This window comes from Agelaius phoeniceus, chromosome 4 (genome assembly GCF_051311805.1).
Source record: "Agelaius phoeniceus isolate bAgePho1 chromosome 4, bAgePho1.hap1, whole genome shotgun sequence".
NCBI lineage: Eukaryota > Metazoa > Chordata > Aves > Passeriformes > Icteridae > Agelaius > Agelaius phoeniceus.
Window position 1 is genome coordinate 36373378 of NC_135268.1, and position 21396 is coordinate 36394773.

General features: G+C 38.3%; 1 long non-coding RNA gene across 1 annotated transcript in view; it reads right to left on the reverse strand.

The window, feature by feature from the left end:
- The window catches only part of LOC143693841 (uncharacterized), a 91549-nt gene extending 71456 nt beyond the window's left edge, over positions 1-20093 (reverse strand). The window contains exon 1 of the long non-coding RNA XR_013181822.1: positions 20016-20093. This is a non-coding gene — a long non-coding RNA (uncharacterized LOC143693841). The remainder of the gene's footprint in view (positions 1-20015) is intronic.
- Between the last annotated feature and the right edge of the window lie 1303 nt (positions 20094-21396).

Sequence of the window (21396 nt, forward strand, 5' to 3'; positions counted from 1 at the left end):
CCTGGGCACTCCATGGCTCATTGCTGTCAATGCTGCTCACCTGTAGCCCATTATTACTCCCAACTATCACAAACTGTGTGCCTACATGAACAACCTAAGCAGAAACTATCACCAAACTAGACAGAAAATGAGGCATTTCATATAAAAGGAGTTGAAAGGCACACTGCATTTGACTCAAGATCCTTCTAGACACACTAAATTTTACTACTTTTACCCTGATTTCCTGGAGTCTGACTATGGATAATTCAGGTCTTTCCAAGAGTAGGGAATAAAAGTAGTGTAGCAAAAGTTAAAGAAAATGATGCAGTATTACACTTTTGAACTATAGAGGCTTCCAGTGTAAAAACCCTAAGAAAATAATAAATTCAGTCAGATGAGAAAAACTTATTTGTGCATAAGCTAGAGGGCTAAATGTTCACATCCCAGATTCTTATGAAAACAATGGTGTGGCAAAAGCAATGTGCAAGGGCACATGGTCAGAGAAGCAGTGAGAAGGAGGGTTAGCATGCTAGCTGCTCTTTGTTGTGATCTAAAGGGACAATAATATGATTTATATTAATATCACAGGCTAGCAGGACTATCAAACGAATTTTTAAATAACCAAAGGGCATAAATTAATTAATTAATTAAAAAGGAAGTTTAAAAAATCATCTATTAATTGGTAGCCTGTGATTTTAAGCATAAGTAAAAAATGAGTTAAAAGACAGATGGCAGAAGAGTAAAAGGAAGTGGGAGAGAAAGAATGCAGGAAGAAGAACTAACTTCTACATATTTATCCAGAGAACCGAGATGTTCATACATATTCCATGAGGTGATGTGTGCCAAATAAAGACCACAAACTAATGCACAGAAATTCCTCAGGGCATGTCTCATCAGGGACGGTGAGACTCTGTGATCATAATGCTCCATGATCAGGATGTGACCACTGTAGTTGGCAATCAACTCCACAGGTAACTGACACATCATAAAAGCTCCTTTGCTACTTTCAAGTTTGCAGTCATTCTTGCTCTCAGAGTAGGGGAAAATGGAGCTCTTGCTACACAGCTATAAGCCATACATGGTTTCACTCATTCTATGGGGTTCCCTCTTTTCTCTCTCCTCCCTTCAAAGCCTGGCTCCAAAACAGAACAGCATCTCAACAAGTCCTCTCAGGTTTTCTCTGCCAAACCATGATGCCCTTGTGCATGTTCATAATTTCACTGGAAGGGTAAGAACTGTTGGAGATGAATGTACCAGCAATTCACATGTAAATATTACATTATTTAAACATCATTATATTTAGTTTTCCTTCTCATTGTAACTCAAAGGAATAAAACTCATAGTCCTTTACCCATACTGATTCTTACATATTTTTTTCCTGAGTTGCCCCATTTAATCTTGAGCCTAGGAGAGTTCCTAATTCCATCCACTCTTCCAAAATCTACCTTAAAATTCTCCACCACTCATTCATTTTACTGCCTCAATCCCCCTTGAAATTCTTCTTGGTCTTCTCTAATCCAAACAATTAGCAGCTATCCATTACCAACTCTCTCATCAGAGATAATGCATTTCCAGATAATTAATACCAACCTTAACCCCTTAAAATTCATCAAGTTCTAAAAAGTTGTATGCAAATAGCTTAAATTACTGCAGCTATCAAACTGCCTTAACATAAGCTAGAAAAAGGATCATTTGGAAATTCCATTATTTCTTTTAATAGCACTATTTTGCAAACTGGATCTCAATCCAAGAATTAAAGTCCAAATCTTTGAAGAGTAACCCTGAAAGCATACAGATGAGCATAAGCACACACTATTAAAACCAAACCCATGTAATTCTATTTGTAGAAAAAACTGCAAAGAACAAAGATCTCCTGCAGAAGTTTTGTCCCAAATTATCATAAATAGAGCAAACAGGGCCCCCAAGAAGCCATCTAGATCATTCTGTTGCTTCTTGTGTTTTGCAACTCATGCATGCTCAAAACTCGACTCTTGTGTTTCCTCATTCTCTTTTTTTTCCCCCTTGGTTAGATCACTCCAGACAATCTGCCCCCTGTTTATTCTCTCTGCTCTTCCCCACACACTCTGTGGTGTGTTGCCTCAAACTGGCTCCACTCTTAATAATATCTCTATCTCCCACAGCTGGATAGAAAAAACCCAATTTTTTGTCACAGACATTCCTTTAATTGTGTCCATTGCTTATTACAGTAGAATGATGATGTTGACTTAGTCAGACTAGCTAGAAACTTTATGTCCTTTCCACAAAACTTGCCACTTGTTCTCCAAAAAGAACTGCCACGGTTGATTACCACTGCTTAAATGGGAGATTGCACTTATCCATATTACATTAATCCAGTGGCATCAATTTTTTTTCTTATGATTTTCCAAGAATATTTCAAATTCAAGCTCTGTCCTCTAATGTGTTTACACCTTTAGCAAGCTTAATCTTTATTCTATTATTTATGTCTTATGAGCCTAAAAATGCACTGGAAACACCAATTCTTTTGAGTACAGTCAGCAATGAGTTTTACATTTACTTTATAATAGTTTAACCAAGAATATGTTTGCCTAGCTTATTTATGAAGATGTCAAAAGAGACAGACATCTTTTACTACATTGAAAATGAACGACTTCTACAGCTTTGTAACTCACAACAAGGCCTGTTAATCTGTCAAAAAGGAAATTAGCTAGTTTATGACAAATCCGTGTTGCCTGGTACTGGTTTCTTTACAACCATCCAGATGCTTGTAAATACTCTGATTATTTTTAAATATTGAATATGAGTGGTTTGATCTAGAATTTCTGACCGTGGGTGTCCCTTCCATTCACATGTTTCCCTCCTCAAGTACTAGAATACTTCCACCATTCCGTCTTTGGAAGATAAAATCCTCAAAGACAACAGCTAAGACTTTTGAAAAGGCATCAGTCATACCTTTCAGCAGATCATGCCCAATGTATGACATGTCATCAGCCTTCCCATTGTGTGTTGCCATGTCTGACACTTTGCTAATTGCCACTGCCATAACAATTAAAGGTATTTTCTAGGTTATGCACATATTGAACTCTGAACCTACCAACATCTGTTCTTAATGGATTTTTGATTTTGAGAAATAAAACTAAATAATGGACTTTGAGATTAATTCTGCTCTTTCCATTTGACATTAATTAATCCCCCTACTGTCTTTCTGCATATGCAATAAAATAGGTACTCAGAGACACTGAGAATAGGACAAAAGAGGCTGAATTTTCTAATCTTTAGAACAATTTAGGGCCATGAAAAATATTTGAAGGGTTTTGGTTGATTTTTTTTTTTCTGAAAAGAGTTACTGCAGCAGTTTCTCCCTTTGTTAGGGTAGAAGGTTGGACTAAAAAGGTCAGTAGCATCCCAGGGGTGAAGTACAGACAGTCAGAAGAACTATCCAAACAGAGCCATTATGCCCAATATGCTAAGACATAATTTGGGGCTGACAGGGACCTTATGGTTCTTCTCACTTCCCTGATTTCCTGAGCAAAAGAAGAGCAGCTCCTGTGCCTTTCCTGACAATCACCACTACAACCCCACATTCTTTGTTATTCCCCAGTAATGATTCCTACAGACACTGAAAGGAAGCAACTGCTGGCATGACTGGATACTTAGTAAAGCAGAACTGTGGGAGGATGTACCATGAAGACTCTTGCACTGGAACCTAAACCTACACTCTTGGCCCTTAAATGTATGTGGCCTGAGACACACCAGTGCCATTTAGATTTACTTAAAGAGAAAAATATGAAGTACTGAAAACTCATGAACAGAGACAAAGGTGATACTGCACTGCAATATCAGAAAATTATTTTAGAAGCATTTGGTATCCATGCAAAATTCAAAGGGCAATCTTATAATTTAGGGTTTGTTTTCAGTGAATATAGAATTTGTAATGGCTGAGTCCTTGGAAATTATTATGCAAAAACTTCAACAGCCATTTTTTGATTTGGTATTTATGATCATAAAATCATAGACTTGTAGAATGGGGCTGGGAGAGACCATAACGATCGACCCTTCTGCCACTAGACCAGGCTGCTGGTGTTGAACATTCCCAGGGATGGGGCACCCACAGCTTCACTGGGCAACCTGTTCCAGTGCCTCCTTACACCCACACTTTCCCATATCTACTCTTGAGCCCACTCTTGTCCATTTACTGCCTTGTCCTATCACTACACACCCATGTTAAAAGGCCTTCACCAGCTTTCTTGTGGGCACTCCCTAAGTGTTGGAAGTACGCTATGATAACTCTGAATGCATTCATTATATGCAAATAATCATTTTTTTGTTTACTTCAAGAGTTATTTATGCTCTCTGCATTTACTTCTCACTTTAGATATTTAATGCTTTTTGATTATGGCATGGAAGTGGTCCTTTAAGCCATATTGATTTTCCTCACTGACTGGATGACTGAAACATGTAAATTGAATCTTCTAACCTTTAAACAAAACAGAAGCTTTTAAAATTAAAAAAAAAGACAAAAACCCCTAGACAAGTGACACAAATTTAGATTATTCTGAGGTTTTTTGCCATTGCTGTGATACAAAAACAAAACACAGGTGATCTGCATTAACATAAATAAGTAAAAGCCAGAGTAAACCCTGTTTTCTGGAATACTTATTAGTTTTAATAAAACCACACCCTATGTCTCATAAAGAGTTACCTGTCTAGTAATAAGCACTCTTACATTCCTGAGACACACAAGAGATGTGTATTTTGGTATACCATGTATGTTGAATTTATTAACATCATTTGGGATTCCAGAAAGCTAATTTCAAAAGCAGCAGGATGAATATTCAAGATTTAAAAAGTACAATCCATGCTCCTTGCACTTTGGATTGCATCCCAATTCCTGTTAAGACTGAGCATCTAAATGACAGGAAAACTTGACCCTGCCAGAGGACCTCAAATATTTCACTATTCTTTACAATTCTACAGAAGTGTGGATGATACCTTCTAACTTTCTCATGTTTAAAATGGTATACAAAATACACTTTCAAAGGAGTATTTTTAATAAAACCAGAGGAGAAAAACCTATTGAGTCTTCTACACTACACTTACATCTACCTACCCTTTATAACTTCTTTTGATATCATATAAACTAGTAGTCCTGTAATTTCAACATTTCTTTCTGTAGATAGAAAGTAATTTCAACTTTCATATATATTTTTGTTTGGATAGTCAGCCCCAGTGAATTTAGAATGATTAATTCCTACCAAGATTCTTTTTAAAGGCATCATTAAATCCATAATGTAAAATCAAACCCACATAATATAATTGTTGGAGGGACTGGATTGAAGGCAGCATCCTGTCAGAAGTTATAAAAAAGGTTGAGTGTGAGAGTAAAATAGGAAAGCAATAAAGAAAAAAGGACTGAAATGGGAAAATGAACATTATTATTACTGCAAGATCTGAAGAGTACTGTGAGGTTTAGAAGGTTTCTATGACCTGTTAAATCTTTTCAATAAAAAGAAAGTGAGCAGGGCATACTTGTTAACCTGTTAGCTACGCATATTATTGTGGTGCAGAAGTGTGAAACAACAAGAAATGAAATTTGTCTGTATTATTCTTTCAGGTTCCACTGAGGAACAAAGAGCCACAGAGGGAATACAGAGCATGGTAAAGATGGTTTACAGCAGTATATTACAGTTACAGATCATGCCACTGTCATTTAAACTGAAAGTATTCAAAGTCTACATTTTAAAATGCTACATTGCCTGTAAAATACACGAGTTGCCTTTTCTGCAGACAGCAGAGATACTTTTCACTTTTTCGTAATACATAGCTCTGGCCTCACACAGGTTAATTACTACTTCTGAGGCCAGATAGCAAACACTTCTTTTAAAATATTACTGTAATCTTTTCTGCTTGCCATAGAGCTTATCCATCAGCTGAAAAGCTGCTTTATTTTTTAAGGAACTCTTTCAACCCATGTTGAAGTCAAAAGTCAGACTGGCAATGGGAACTAGCTTAGGATCTTAATAACATTTTAACCCTTGGCACCATCACAGCTGATGATGTGCTTCAAGGGTCTAGACTTAACACTGATTTCATTTTCCTCTCATTTGAAAAAAGTGAGCAGATAAAAGGTATCTTCTGACATGTTTGCCTACAGTGTTAGGACTATTGCTGACAGCTTCATTCTTGAAGCACAATAGAATGTCTTGAGTGTAGAAATAAAGCCTACCTGTGCATGACTTATTCAGAGCGAGCCTGAGGCTAAGGAGCAAACTTCTACAAGCACCAAGAAATGGCTCTAATCCTTCTAACATCCATCTTCCAAAATAAAGACAGTCTGCTAAAACCTTGCCTCTGGGAACATGTGCTTTCAGAAATGCATACATTAAAAAACCAGGCCCCTGTCAAAACAAATCCCTACTCTAAAAATGAGGCTGTCCAAACTATCACATTATCTAGGTAAAGACAGGAAAGAATGTGGAATTAGTAGAAAGCATCAGATTCTTCATTCATTATACCTAAATTACACTTACCTTCTTGAAAGGTAGAAGTTTGGAAGTAGAAGGGAGGAGCAGAATAAGCAGCTGGGGAACAGAGGACAATGGGAAATAGAGATAAGAGTGCTGTGCCTTGTTTGGGAGGCATGGGATGAGTAGGTGTGAAGGGTGGGAGGAAAGATCCAAAGAGCCGAAAAAGACTGGGATAAGTGGTGACAGAGATGGGCAAAAGGGGTGAAAAATTATTTGTATGGTAAATTAGATCTGCCCTCATAAGCCCAAGATAAGCATTGCCCAATTACACTGCCTCCCCTTACATGATGCTCTGAGACTTTCCTTCAGGTAGTGAAAGATGTCCATGAGTTCACTTCAAAAATATCACCCCAATGCACTGTTGAATCCTGAAGTGGTACCTTTATGGTAAGTGACTAATAAGCATAACAGCCTCTAATGAAAGAAAATTAACAGTGAATAAATAGTGCATCACAAAGCTATTGTAGAACTCTACAGCTGAGGAGTTATGCAGTATCATTAAGGGTTTCTTTAGATGAATGCAATGTGACTTTGGAATAGGGTTGCTGTGAAAATATTAAAAGGCAAATTATCTGAGACAAGTATTGGGTGATTTTCATTTCAGAAAAAAATTGCACTGTGTGTACAACACACAGGCTAAACTGTTTATAACAAGAGGAAAATGGATAAAGTAACTGAAAATATCTGGAAAGAACAATAAATCATAACTGAACTTCAAGTACTTTAAATCGGCAAAAGCTGCAAGCTCTCAAATTCCCTTAACTTCTTAGTTAAGTGATACCACAGCCAAATGTTTCATCAATCTGCAAGTGTTTCATTTATTGCCTTTATCATAGAAGTCTGCCTTTCCTTTGTACATCAAACCACTGGAGGGGAAAGGTCTGGGACATAGTAAGACATAATGAAATGATTCAGAGATGATGAAATCATATAGAAAATTTTTGTAGAAATGCTCTGAGAGTGATTAAAAATCTACCAAAGAACCAGTCCAAATTAAACAGTCCTCAGACTAGAAATTTGAACAGCTTGTGAAGAACAAGAAAGTAAAGCTTAAAATCCTTATCAATATCACAATTAACAAACCAGCTATAATGTTTTTTCCTCTTTGCAATTAAGTTGCTGCATAAAGGGTTGATGCATGCTGTGTAGAGAATGCCTTATAGTATGATTTTTGAAAGATGTTTAATTTTCACTCATAAGAATGTAACTTCTACACACAAAGAGAGAGCCATTTGTTTCTTGAATTTCTTCAAAAGAGACATTTCTTCAAAAATGGAAATCACTTTAATATCATTTACGCATTTTCTTCTTCCAAAATATAAGCTGAAAAACTGTTGCATAGACCAAATGTGTAAATATAAAATAGTTAAAAAGGCTATTTCACACCCATCCTATCAGCCTGAAATAGTATGATTATCTTACTGCTGCTTCCTGTAAACAAAGAAAAAGTAAAGTCATTCTTTTCTCCCAATTAAAAGCTCTATGGGAGGAATGAAAGACCTGGGAGTGAGAGAAGAGTTTTTGAATATTTTTCTATTAATTATAATTAAATAAAAGAAGTTTTCTTAACTGAGATCTATTCAAAGATGAAAAAAAGTGCTGCACAAATTATTAGTACTACCATCTAATTCTGAAGTGTCATTTCTACACACTACCTAAAATACTCCATGCAATGCAGTAGGACGTATCACAGAATTGGAGAAGTTTCCTCTAACTGCAAGCTGGATAACCCTAGCACTGAGGCTCATGAGCTTAGCTTAATACAGCAATACATTTGCATAATTGTCCAAAGACTGTCGAAATTTATTAAGACACTGGTCTTCCATTCACTGGAAGAGGATACCAAAAGCACATATATCCAGACACTAAAACAGAATATATGTAAAACAGCAGCAACACAATATCTGTATGTCAATAACAATAGGCCTTGCCTATTGCCTCAAAAAATCCAAGTATATATGTCATAGAATCACAGAATCATCTAGGTAGGAAAACACCCTTAAGATCAGCAAGTCCAGCCAGTAACCCAGGACCACCAAGTCCGACACCAAACCATGTTGGCTAAGTGCCATTTAAGTACCTCAAGAGATGGTGACTCAACCACTTCTCTGCGCAGCCTGCTCCAGTGCTTTGAAAAGGTTTCAGTGAAGGAATTGTTTCTAATATCCAATCTAAACCCTCTCTGGCTCAACTTAAGGCTATTTCCCCTTATCCTATCACTTGTTACCTGGGAAAAGAAACCAACAATCACTTCACAACAACCACATTTCAGGCAGTTGTAGAGAGTGGTAAGGTCCCTTCTGAGACTCCTTTTCTCCAGGCCAAACAACCCCAGTTACCTGAGCCACTCCTCACATGATTTTTGGTCTGGATGCTAAGCACCATGTACCACTTCAATACAAACAGCCTGAGGGACGGGAAAAGAGAAGCAAGTGGTGAATGAGGAAGAATCAATTATAAATAAAGAAAAGCTAATGAGAATATAAAGAAACCTAAGGTAAGCAGGGACAGGTCCTTATGCAAAAGAGGAGTCATAGAAACAGAAGAAATCAGAGACCAAAAGTACTTTCTGATATGCAATATTGAATTGCTTAGGGCAATAATCTAAATGTGCATTATTAACAATTTTTTTTCCTCATATACCTTATATTGTAGACAACTATTAGTATTTTCAATTTCTAAATAAGAACTAGGATGGTAATGAGCCTGATCCAAATCTTACTGAAGTAAGTAAAGCTCTCTGTCAAGATGGAGGTAATCTACGTAATTTGTAGGTTGCTGACACTCTCAACTGGGCCTCCAGATTGAGAAGAAGAAGTTGCCTCTCTAAATATCATAGGTGTAATATTTATAGTTACAAAGCAGGAATTTATCAGGCCTTATTTCAGATAAAATAGTGTCTGTGCAACAGACTGTGGTCAGGCCATCGCATCTCTTAATAACAGATCCATGAAGACCTAATAGACTTCGCCTATTTTTGAACATACAAGTCTGAAATGGAAAAAAAAAAAAAAAAAACCCCAACAACAAAATCATTGGTTTTCCATTTAATCCCAATACAGTCGGTTTAAGCAGAAAAATTATTAAAGCAGCAATTCAAGATCTCTGATCTATTAACAGCTGTTCTATTACATCTTAGCCAATACATTTCCATCATTAAACCACAAAAAGTTTATCCCTGAATTTCCTTCAGACAGCGGTCTGAAGGAAACACGTAACACAGCATGTTCAGATTATATTCTTACACACCAATATGACTGGGGCAGTTTACCCGAGACCTATATAAGTAATCTGAAATGCAGGGCATGACAAGAAACAACCTACAGAGTGTAGTCAGAAAAAACCAAGATCATCAGTAGCAGTGAGTTCCTGTCAGTCATTCTTGTCTACAGTTCCTGCAGGAGAGAGAATATTTGCTCAGATTGGCGCATTTATTTGCCTGCTGTGCTTGTTTTGATATCCACCTGGCAGTGTGCGCGGAATGAGTGGCACAGGCAGATGCTGAGGAGCGCTGGGATGAGATGAGGGCTGCCTGTATTTCCATTTTAAATGGCCTGCCTGCCGAGTGCTCTGATTTTTCCTTCCTCCCGTCCCTGTCACGCTTCATTGAGCGGCGCTCTCCGCAGCGCCGTGCTGCCGGGAGCCAGCTCATTCCCTTGTTCTGGAGACAGTTCTGGCTGCCTCCTCCTCCTCCTCCTGCGGCAGCAAACCCGGCGCTGTGCCACTCCGTGTGCCAGGCAGGACGGGCCCGCAGCGCCGGGCCAGGCACCGCGCCCGGGCCGGGCCGCTGCTGGCTCCTTGCAGCCGCCCTGGGGCTCAGGAGAGAAATCCTTTGTTCCTCGCCGTGCCATCGACAACGCCTCTGAGGCAAGCGAATGGTCCTAATAGAGCCAGCCTGCAATTCCCACCAGGGTTTTGACAGCAGGCCAGCGGGAACAAAACACCACCTGCAGCTAAAGCAAAGGAGTTTTCTCTCTTTACATTTATAATTTATATAACTACAGATAAATTGAACAGCATGATCAAACTGGTAATAGAAAACCTGATCGTTTAGATACACAGTAACAACTTTTTTTTTTTTTTTTTTCCAGTTTAACATTCAGTAGTTGGATTAGCTTTTCCAAAATATAACCAGAGCTCTGAGATGAGAGAAGAGTTCTCAAATGATGCCTCTTTGGAGCACAGTCATTCCTGGATGAACATTCACAAATATTTCATCTAACTTCTTGCATAAAATAAACCTGATTCTACACTGTACTGTGTAAATAGTCAGTTTTCCTGGTCGTGTGTGCCTTAATCTTTTGAACTATGAGAACTTAGTTGGTTCAAATCAGATGGACATTTGTCAAAGAGTGGACAGGAGCAGTGAGGTAGTGATTTCTGAGTCACCCTCTCTTCCCAAACATAATGTCAATAATTAGGAATAAATTCAGTGGTTATATGCAACTTTGGAATCCTTTTCATTGGAAACTAAAAAATATTACAGTGCATTTTGAAGAGTAAATTTATCATTCTTTGAAATTCTTTGGATGCTTTTTTCCCCAGTAGTGGGGGAATAAATGTTTAAGGTCTTCCTTTCCTTTCCTTTCCTTTCCTTTCCTTTCCTTTCCTTTCCTTTCCTTTCCCCTGAAAAATTAGAGAATACAAAATCAGCAAGGGAAATTTCCTCAATTTTCTCTCAGTTATTAACCTCTTTCTGTTTTGAAATATGAACATCTCAATGCTTGCACACAGAGTTGTGTGCTGTGTAAAGGTGGATTTATATCTAATATATCTTTGTTATATATTTTGGTTTAATTAATGTTATTTTTCTTGTATGCAGAAAATGTATATATATGCAGAAAGAGTTTCTATAGAAGCAAGCAGGCAGATAAGATGCATGGTTTGATAAACTGACTTTTAGAATGTAGTCTCAGTTTTCCTTGAGATTAAACACTAGAGCAAAGTTGCTGGTGCAAGCCAGGTGGAGGAAGCAGAGCTCTTACTTGTGACCTTTCCTTGTTGGACCAGGTTTCTGGAGGGTTTAGAGTATTGAACAGCTATTTCAGTAGAGAAACTACCTTAAAAAACACGCTTTGGCTTCTTCATTTGCCTTCCTTTGACACAGTTTTCCAGGCCCCTACCTGAGAATAAGGTTTCCAGAAAAATGTAATGGAATCATAGAAAGGTTTTGGTTTGAAGGGGCCTTAAAGATCTTCTAGTTCTTGCTCCACTCCTGTGAGCTAAGATCCCTTCTATTAGACCATGTTAATCAAAGCCCCATCCAACCTGGCCTTAAACATTTCCAAGGATGGGGTAACAATAATTTCTCTGTTTCAGTGCCTCATTACCTTCATAGTAAAGAATTTCCTCCTAATATCTGGTCTAAATATCTATCCCCTTTCAGTTTTCCAGCAATTACCCTTGTCCTATCATTGCATGGCCTTGTAAAAAGTTCTTCTCCAATATCAATGCCATTATCACATTGTAATTTATAGTTGTTAGTTCTGGTTTTTTGAATGATAAACAGCATCACTAAACCTGGTGATTCCTACACCAACAAGGAATCTGTACTTTCTCTCTGTGGTCAGCTTTGTAACATCTTCATGCTAATAATCAGTAAGAAAAGCATCACTGGAAAAACATTTTGAATAAGCAGTGATCACTAATTTTTATTTTCCTAATAAGGAGCTAAAAAGTGCCCACTGCACTAGAACATTGCTCAGATATGAGTCAAACATATGAACAGAAGATGCTACAGAAAATGCTACAAAATAAATTCTAAAAAAGCAACAGGTTTAAACACTTTAACAATAACTCAACCAGCCCTTATACAGTCTCCATGCTTATAGTCCTCCTTAATTCCTTTGCTGCAGCCATGTATATTTATGCAACAACACGATTTTTCAGAGGAAGTTGATTTAAATGGGAGGAAAAGTGGAATGCAATGAAAAGATACAGGTACTTCATTCAGGCTCATGGTGTTGATAAAAAATTCAGAGATACTGCTTGATACAGTGCCATGAATATCCACTGTAATGGCTCTGCATAATTATGGTCCCCTCAATAAATATGAGATTCACTATAACATTTACACCATAAAGAATGTCTTAGCCCTTGCCTTTCAGTAGTTTATGAGCACCACCCTTTAAGATCAAATAGCAGTTACTGACTCTGGGTGGATTAAAGCTTAAGTGCTTTTTTCAATATGAATGACAAAAAACTATTTTTTTTTTCTTTTACATTGAAATGTAAAAATGCTAGTAAAAGCATAAAGAGTATTAAAATAGAGCATTCCATGAATAACAGAATCACAGCATCACAAACAGGCAAGAAAATAATGCATTCGTTTTCCACATTCTCTTATAAAATCTATAAAGTATACAGCCTTCAGGGAGTATTAGATATCATTTACAGTATGAAAAGCACGACTTTCAGATAAGGAAATTAATCAGCATGAGTCTTGTGGATCTGTTAACTACAGATAATAGTCATGAAAGTTTTTAGGACCCAAAATCAATAAACTGAAGTTGCTCTCCCTTTGCAGCCTCTCCTGACATTGTAAGACATACCAGGACTCTCTTGAATGATTACTTGGGTCATTGCAAAAAGTGACACTCCAATAAGCTGTTCAAATTGGAAAGTTTACATTTAAACTTTACTACCAATTTGAATCAATTGTAATTAATTTATATATTTAAAAACCCTACCTCTCTTGTGTTCACTCTGTAAACACAAAACAACCACCTCTGTGAACTTCTAGTGTCTATTCAATCAAATACCCTTAATTCAATCAAATATCTATTTACCTATCTTTCTGTCTGTCTATCACCATTAGCCCTAACAATAGAATATCAGTTTTACTGGCCAGCTTTCAGACACTGATACAATTGCCAGGTATGTGCTGGCCTTCCTTGCCCATTCAAGCTGGGGCAGGTGATCCCACAGCCAAGATGATCTCTGTGTGTGCAGACTGCAGAGGTCCCCACGTCCTTGTCACCAGGATGCTCATGTCACTTAGATCCTCTGGCTCTGGAAAGCACTGCTGACAGCCCAGAAAGTGAAAACAGGATACCAGAGCTTTTATCATCTCTGCTCCAGGGCCAGATCCAAGCAGCTTCAACCTGTGAGATCACATTTTCCAGCAGCTCTGGCCATAGCACTAGCACAAAGCAAGTTCTTGCACTTTAACATCTGAATATCAAACCAATAATTCAGGCTTTGGGCTCATGCACTTAATTCAGAGTGATCTTGCTCATTTTTATTCCCCAGATGATTCACTTTTCACACAGATGTACTGTCCTGTCACTTCAGTGGCCTAAAATTATTTATAATCTTGAAAACTGGAGTTATAAAATACAGTCATTCACCCTAAAGGAATAAATTCATAGCATTTTAAGCAAGAAAGAGATCCATTCCCCCCATTTGGAGTCTCTTTCACACATCATGTTTCACATTGGGCCTTGGCAGGATGAGATATGCCTGTGCTGCTGGAGATGCTGTCTTTCAGATAATGAGACATAAAGCCAAAACTGTCACTTACATCACTAAAATACCTCATAGCACTTCTTTAGATGCGTTTCCAGGACATAGAAAGAATTATACCATGAAAAAGAAGAACCCAATAAATACTCCTCTAAACTATAAAATTATTCTTAGTAGTCTGCAGTAGTGGAAAACTACAAAGATCATATAGCCAGTAACTTGGATAGCTCAAAGATAAGGCTCTGAAATAAAAATAAGTAAGAAAAAGAGCTTTGATTTTCAGCGGCTTCCACAGTAAAAACAGTGAAAAGGATTTAGTGTAAATTTCATTAATTTCTCAAAGGGAAATTGAATTAGCCAAACAGAACCCTCAGTAGACTCTGACTTTAAAACTAACTAAAGAGTCATAATGAGCTAGTGGGAGGTATGATGAAGTCAGCTGTTGAGGTAAGCAGATGAAATACTAATTTAATTAATTTTTTTTTTCCAGAAGTAACAAACCACAAGTCAGAGAGATGCCCACCAAATGGTGCAGTCATTGAAAAGTACAGAGAAATGTTATTGCACATTTTTGTCCCTTACGTTTCTGAATTTACATTAGCAGGTTTATTGATATGAGACAGGGGTGCCTACAACTGCCAGAAAGTTGTCATCAGTCCATGAAGTCTGGAATTAAGTGGTCCAGCTATACATTTTTTTCTCAACACTGTATAGTCTTCCATGACACAGGTTTTCTAGAGTAATTGCCTGTGGATACCAGAGTCTGTTGGAAGGAGTAGGTCTCTCTTTGCTTAAGGAGTCCCTATCATGGGACAAGACTGGACTCTTGCTCCAGATAGCAAAGAGGTCACTTCACAGTAATAGTAATGTGACACAGACAAAAATAAGCATTAACAACAGATTACCACAGAAGAACAGCATCCTATATAGCATCACAAATTGTATTGAGAAAATAGTACTGTCTCTGTTGTAAAAAAATGCTCATGCTCCCATTTTCTCCAGTTTTTACATTTGTTAATAAATTCAGGTTATGGTGATATGTTAATCTGGTGTCTCCTATTTATTTTCCTTGCCTTATAATAGCAGCAAATATCTATTTCAGTCAAAAAAATATACTAAGTACTTAACTCTGTGATAGTACAAAGTCTAAAAAAAATTTAATCACACAAACAAGTTGAGCATTGAATTTATACAAAGTGATGAATACAAATATTTCTAAATATTCTTTTAGATGCATGAAGAGCCTGACAGGTTTCTCTGAACAATTTGTGATGCTAGTAGAAATGCATTCTTGACAAGACTGTAAAATGACATAAACCTGTAACTACATATTGCAGTGACTACCACCATAAAATCATCACTTAGTGTGAAACAGAAAGATTTCACAGATTTTTTACAAGGTTACATCAAAATGCAACTGCTGAATACCAGGTCTACTAGCTACAGTTTTCCTTCTGTTATATTTATGATAGCAAATCCTGATAAAAAATGTTGGGATTTGTTGTAAACTGTGTAAGCTAAAGGAAATGAGTATGAAGCCTTTAATGAGAAGATCTGAACATCTGCTGACTTAACACATGAAAGACACACATTGTAGCATTCTCTCGATTTTCTAGAAAATCCACACTTGGAAGCAGTAGTTCACAGAACATTTGCTGTGCTCCTATGCCAGACAGGGAGCCAACAGAACAGAGGAGTTTCTTCTGAAGTTACATTTTAATTCCTAGATACCCATGAGAAAACCTAGAACATTTTTCCTCAGTGGAAAACTATTATTATTTCTAATGTCTACTGGCTTTTTGTGAAACCATTAAGTCCTTTCCTGAACATCCAATGCACTTCTCTCACTTGGGAGAACTCAGGGTCACAAAAATAAAGTAACTTTACATAAAATAATTTTCTGACAGAAGGCTTCATCTTAGAAAATGGATTCCATGATGGCTTCTTTGACAAGCATTTAATAAAAGCAACTGTACAGTAAGGTCACATACAATATTGACCCTCCCACCTGTATGAAAAGTACAGACACACAAGCACAAGTGTATTTAGCAAGACTTCTGGAAACATATAACCCAAAAGCTACTATGGAAAGCTTGCAGGATTCATATATTCGCTTTAGATTTGCAGATATTTCTCAGATCATTAACAGTGCATCCAGTCATCAAGGCTTGGGCCCATATTTTCAAATTACCAGAAATTTATTTTTGATACCACATAAAGCCACTTCCTCAGCTAGCATAAATTATTACAGCACATTTAAAGTCACGAATGCATGACAGTCTGGATATGTGCAGTGTACCTGCTGTACTATGTACATGCCATAACCACCACAGGTACCAAGCACACTTCCTTGCTTTATCAGGTCTTCTTTGAATGCACTATAATGTTTTTAATTGGATATTCTACAAGGGCTGTGGCAGCTAAACAGTGCTCTGTTGTGTGAGGATGCTCTTTACTTTGCTATTCACAGAGTCACTGAATTTATATCTAAGTGCACACCCTGTGGCTATTATTGGATGTGGCTATTACTTCTAGACGTTTTTACAGTGAAGAATCCTCATGCAAAAAAAAGGCCAAGGCACATGAAAGGTCTACCTGAGAGGAATGATGGAGACATCAGTAGATATTACTAGTGGGATGGACTGGGGTCATGAGCACCCCGATTATGTGCAGATGCTGTGGCATAATCTTTGGCATATCTAAGTCTCTTCTGTCCATGGTGTTCACTGAAGATGTGTTGCAGCTGGTGCACGGGGAACTAGAGATCATCTGTGTGTCACTGATGCTTGCTGAGAGACTTAGCTATTTTAGCTCACAAATGGAGACACTGATGACCTGGGAAATGGGATGAAGACTGAACATAAAATTAGCATCACAATGACAAAGGAACATATTCAGAATATTTCAGAAGTCACTGAAGCTGCTAATTTGTGGTAAGAGATCTCCTTTTGCTATTCTACTGGAACAAATACAGGATGAATATTTGTAAATTCATATTTTGGTGGACAAAACCAGCTCCTTTGTGACCGTCGTAGGAGACGACCATGTTGGGTGCCACCTGCAAGAATCCGTGTGTCTCCGGGCTGTTGTATGGGTCCAATCTGGTTAGCTCGAACCCTGGCCCACACGGTCTTACATGGACAAAAATAAAAGACGAGAAGCGCTCTTCTCCACGTGGGGACGAGTGTCCTGTTTATTGGCTTGGGACACAACGCTTCCGGTTGCAGCAACCACCCAAGTGGAAAAGAGGGCGTGGTACCCTCGCAGTGGGGTTTTATATCCCAGGGATGGGGGCGGGGAAAGAGGACCGTGGCCAATGGGATACCACTGGGGAGGGGTGAGGGGAGGCATAACCAGGGGCCAAACCACCAGGGTGTATAACGGGGGGTGCATGGGGGAGAGACCATGTAATGGGAGCCAGTGCTAACAACAACTAATAAACTATTTAGTGCAATACAACAATATTTGATTGGGAAGAGAGAAGTATGAGCTGTCAGATTGGTATTTATGCATTGTGGTGGATAGCTAAAGGTGAAATATGTATATGACAGTGTTATCATTTCTTTGTTCCTCATGAAAGTGCATTTTATCCATATACAGTACACCCCTGCTATTTATTATATTTGCAGACAGTTCTTTATTTCATGCCCTCTCACTGCCTCCATCTCCAACATCATTGCTACATATTTCTGAAATATGTAGCAATATTTCTGAAAATCTATGCAAACAGCGTCCAATTAATATGTATGGTTTTCCACTGAAGGTGAGTAATTCTACTGAAAGTTTGAAAGAATGTAGAAAATTTAAAGCAAAGACTTTATACCCTGTTACCTACTGACAAAGTTCAGGCACAACCTTTTCTGTGCATCAATCTTCATCCTTTAGAAGACCCACCAAAGTCAATTAGGACTATATATACGAGTCCTAAAGTGAGATGTGATCAATCCAAGGGAAAAAGTGGGAAAAGGAACACATTTCTGAAGCTTGCTCCATCACCAATCTCACTGGAAATGATTGTCAAATCTGACAAAACTGGGGGAGACATTTTTACCATGGGAACAGGCAGAGCATGACAGATGGCAAGGTATGAGAGTCTTTTAGTGAGAGACTGTGTCTGAGTACTGACAGATTCCATGACTGAATGTGCTGTGAAGAACAGCCAGCTTCAGCAGTCAGCTTGAGGGAACTGCACTGTGTTTTGCCTGCTAAAAGAGTCTATGTGGTTTTTTTTTTGTTTGGTTGGGTTTTTTTTGGTTTTGTGCACATCTCAACCAAATCAAAGATATTAAGTAGTATATGGGATAAGCAGGAATATTCTGAACAGCTGATGCACCATGGAAAATTCTGGGTCTGCAAAGTATTTAACCACTTGAGAAAAATTATTATGCTTCCCAGGACAGTCCTTTAAGTGATGAAAAACACTCATCAGCATCAATAAGCTGCAACTATTTAGCACTAGTGAGCAGATGAATTTTTTAACTTGAAAATTAATAACTTGTTTTTGAATTCTTATCAGTTAACAACACAGACCCTCACAACATGAAGGAATTATTACAATGCCAAAAACTTCACTGTAATCACCACCAAGTATCATTAATCTGCTAAATTTTCAGAATGTAAAAAGATCAGTAATTGTGTTTAAAATGTTTTAGCTATATGAGTAGCAAGTGACCTCTAGGTCACACCTTCCCTTTCAGAGGATGGCCAGAGAGATTATGAACTCTGCTTTACAACAGAGTTGCCCTTTAATCAGACAACTCTCAACTTCCAAATAAAGCAGCTTTTGTCAATTATGATTACACTTGCATCTTTGTCCCTGCAGTGAAGGAATCATCCCATGCTGTGTCATCACCAAGCCTTCATGGAAGTAATTGGAGATGGATTCAGAGAAATATATACCCACTGTCCTCAGGGCCCCTGCTCAGAACTCATCACCACCAGGAAATTTATGTTCAGGGGAAGGATGGACACAAAGTGTGCCTTATGAATTATAAATCCATAGTTCACTACAGTCTTAACTTGGTCTCTCAAAGCATCTGCTCAATAGAAAGGTAAAGGATCAACTGCAAATGTAAACGTTGTAACAAGCCACACATGTACAGTCTTGAATGAAATTGTTCGTGAGTGTGGCAACAGTTTAGCCTTGTTTATCACTTGACCTCATCTTCTAAGGTATGTAAATAAAATATGCCTCAATTTATATAAAATTTGAGCAATCTGATTAGCTGCATGTCCTTTTCCTATTTTTAGTTTGCATTCTGTGATTAAATGTTGCTGCCCTTCTAACAAAAATGCCTCTTCTATTAAGCTCAAAATTGCCATCATTTCTCCCCACATTTCTGTTTTGTCAGAATTCACAGTATATTTCAGAGGAATTTTGACTAAACAGAGCCTCTGGCCATGTAAAAATTTACAGAAATTTGGCCATATTCCATATCTCTTTGTATCAACACTTTGTATGCACCTCTCCCTCTCAAAATAGCATACATTGAAAAAAACAGAGTAAGAGACACCCGGTGAATTGCTAGTAAAAGAAAATACATCATCAGAGCAGTGGAATTAATTGTTCCTATTTTGTTTCAGAAAACTTATAAAAGTTGTCCAGACACATATACTTGGAATTGCCAACACTATTCCACAATAACACAGTCACACAGCAGTGTCAGAACAGTCCAAATGCTGCATGTCTTCACAGGCCTCACCATTTTTCTCTACCCCTACTTTTTTTTTTTTTTTTCCTCCTTACAAGAGAAGAGTCTGGTACTAATACAGGAAGTCAGAACAGCACAAATTTTTCACACATCCTTCACGGTTTTTTCTCCTATGGTTGTCCACGCTAAGTGCTCACAAGCTATGCTATTTAACAGTCCAACAGTTTGCTTTAGTTTGCTAATCCTTATTATCTTCCACAATATGCCTACAGGATCCCATTACACACACCTTCCAGAGAGCATCCCAAACTAAGCCAGCAGGCTGAGATTCTAATGCCTGCACTGTAGCATTACAGTAACCATCTACAGAAAGTATTAGAATACAGATCAACACTGGATCATACAGAAATCTTACCTTGTGATCAACAGGACAATGTAACGTGTAGAGATCAGAAGGCTTTTAAGCATATCATCTTCATTAGATATTTTTACCTGTTAAGAGAGCAAAACAATTTAGGTTTAGAATCTAATCTTCAAATATAAATTATTTCAGAGGTAAAAGGAAAAAAAACTGTAGTTAAGTATGACATAGAAGAAAAACAGAGGATTTTATCAATCAAAGGTAAACCACTTAAGTCATACAAATTCTGAATTAGTGGGTCACTTAGTGGTATCCAAGCAAAAAAAGCCTGGAGTTACCCTTCCTCATCAGCAAAATGACTCCAGCATCACACTTGATGTAAGGACAAAATACGGTCAAAAGTAGTTATGGGTTCTTGATCTGCCTCATTTTGGTCCAGATCACAAAGGAGAAAGAAAATCAGCAGGGGAGGTGCTCTTCCTCATAAATGGAAAGACATAGAGAGGGCTGCAGGAAAAGAGGAAGAAAGAGAGTTACTGGGTCCATCCACTTACTGTGGTCAGGATGTAAAGACAGAAAGTTTTCTGCTTCCCACAGAGCAGTCATGAGCTGTTTGCAGGGTGTGTCAGGTGGGTCAGTCAGCCTTTCTTTTTTCATCCTGGAAGCACAAGCTACTTTGCCCACCTGTGGGCTTTTAAGATGCATCATTTGTCATTCTGAATCGTGGCACATGCCTGGACACTGGTAGTAATTAGCTTGTTAACCTAAACCTTCTCACAGTGAAAGGAGGTAGGAAGAAAGGAGGGAAAAAACCCACCCAAAAACAACAATAAAACACCCCAGCTACAGCTTAGCAAATGTGCTGCAGTTTAGTCATTAAGCATGAATAGCGAAGGTATATTACAAGTCATTACTCATTAGTAGGAATGAATATGTTATTTGGGTTTATTTGCCAAGTAAACTGAGGGGTAATTGTCAGAGGACAGATGAATAAAGCATCTAAGCTCAGAGAAGAACTTGCTGAAGAGGGTAAATGTCAGTGATGCTGCTGTTCGAGCACATCTGCTATTGAGCGCTTCGTGTTTGGCCTGAGGGCCCGCTTTTGTTTTCTCAGGCTCCCTAAAGCTCAGGCTGAGGTGGGCAGGAATCCAGGGCACGCCTGAAGCACAGGAGCTGTCAGATGCAATACGCTCAGCTGTCAGCTCTCTCCCAGGGAAATTCACGCAGGGTTGAGCCGCGGCTGACTGTGCCGTGGCACTGAGCTGTGCTGAGCTGGATCCCGCAGCAGGGGCTGACACAGGTGGGAAGGGAGGGACAGCCAACACTGCCTGCGACAGCCGCACTCCGGGCGAGTGATTGCCCCACGCTTTTCTACAGCCCCGCTTAGTGCATCAGATTCACAAAAGCTGTGACAACTCACACTGTCCTCTGCCGG